The sequence below is a fragment of the Parasteatoda tepidariorum genome, chromosome X1 (genome assembly GCF_043381705.1).
Source record: "Parasteatoda tepidariorum isolate YZ-2023 chromosome X1, CAS_Ptep_4.0, whole genome shotgun sequence".
Classification (NCBI taxonomy): Eukaryota; Metazoa; Arthropoda; class Arachnida; order Araneae; family Theridiidae; genus Parasteatoda; species Parasteatoda tepidariorum.
The window spans coordinates 19,383,884-19,385,775 of record NC_092214.1 but is presented as its reverse complement, the minus strand read 5'-3'; positions in this window follow the sequence as shown (position 1 = coordinate 19,385,775).

Sequence of the window (1,892 nt, the reverse complement as noted above, 5' to 3'; positions counted from 1 at the left end):
CCTCAAAACAAGCTGAAGTATATATAAATCAACCTCGTACACCTTAATTACAACCTTTACGAGGTATAATTTTTATTGCTGTTTTCTCTGCAACCTTAAACATACCTCAAAACAACCTTAATACCTCAAAAATACCTCAAATCAACCTTAAATATACCTTAAATTTTCATAAGGGAACTGTCAGTGAAAGGATGGGTGACCATTTTGATCTGCCTGCGAAGTGACTCAGGATTCGCGGTATTGGTTCTCGCTCGTTACATTGTTCAACCTTAAAGTGCTCGCTTGACTTCTCGCGCAGGACATCGAGATACTAAAGCGGGAGAACTATCTACTCCTACTCTGTATCGGATCAAAGTTGTGCTAGCATATCTTCGGATCATCCTCAAAAGTGTTTCCCAGACTGTCGCCAATAGTCCGTTGAGGGCCGGGATAGCCTAGTCGGTAGGGCGCTGGGCCCATATCCAAGAGGTCGTGGGTTCGATCCTCGCCGGCCGAAGACTCCCCGTGTAGTAAATGGTGACTGATGCACGTTAAATCTGTCGAGTCTCAAAGTCCTCCATGTTCCCACAACAAATCAATACCTCTGGGGGTACTGATCCAGGAGTTTCCTTGTCTTCTGGATCGGTTCAAAATTACAAGGCTACGGAGTTGAACGTAAGTAGTCGTAAACCCATGAAATTGGGTCTGCTGTTCAACGACGGTTATAAAAAATAAAATAAAATAGTCCGTTGAGAGCCGTGGTGGCTCAGGGGATAGCACGCTCACCTCCCAATGAGGTAAACCGGGTTCGAATCCCAGCGATACCTGCTCGATACGAATTCTGCACCCGGCTCGTACCGACCACAGTGCTAACTTAAAAATATTCTCTGTTGTAGACGGATCATGGGTTAGTGTCCTTTAACCGCCAGGCTAACAAGGAGGAGGTTTTCGTGGTTTTCCTCACAATGTAACGTGAATATGGGCTAGTACCATCAAAAAGTCTTCCACGAAGGCAAAATTCTCATAACACTTGATCCAGGAGTTCCTTAGTCTTCTGGTTTGTGTTTAAAATTTCAAGGCTACGGAGTTGAGCATTGGTTGTCGTAAACTCAAAATTGGATCTGCTGTTCAACGACGGTTGTAAAATTAAATAAAATAAAACAGTTCATTGAATTTCAGTAATAAATTGAAAGTTTTAATGTCCTTATTATAGATTTGCCTTCCTCTTTAGTCCCGCAGTGGACTGATCGTTAAGACACGGTTCCCAGCAGATCACCGAAGTCAAGCATCATTGGTTACGGTCAGTGTGCGGGTGGGTGACCACTTGGATCAGTCTGCGTAGGGACCGAGGGTGTGCGGTATCGGTCCTCGTTAAACTGTGCTACCGTAAAGTGCTCGACTTCGCGCGCAGGTCGTCGGGCTACAGAAGCGGGGGTGCCATTCCCTCCGCAGAGGATCAAAATTGTGATGGCATGTCTTCGGATCATCCTCCGGGATGTTTCCCAGACCGTCGCCAATAGCCCATTGTGCAGCTCCAGTGCGACGTAAATTAACAACAACAACAACCTTCCTCTTTACACTCCGCTGTCCTTCGTGAAATTTGTTAGAGCGATCGAGTTGCAGGAGGCAGCGTCAGGATTTAAAAATATAAAAACTGCGCATTTACGATACTGCCTAGAAGATGCATGATGATAAAACCGATGTTCACTCGCTCTTTTAACTTCCAAGTATTCAAACAAACTTGTTTTGAATACATAATTACAAGCAATATCAATCAAATTGCAAAAATGTTAGTTTCAAGCGTGATTTTATTATTAAATAATAGATGTCAACGCAAATACTCCACTCTCAAGGCTTCAGTGAAACTTTCATCAAATAATTCAATCTCTGCAGAAAATTAATCATAATCGTAA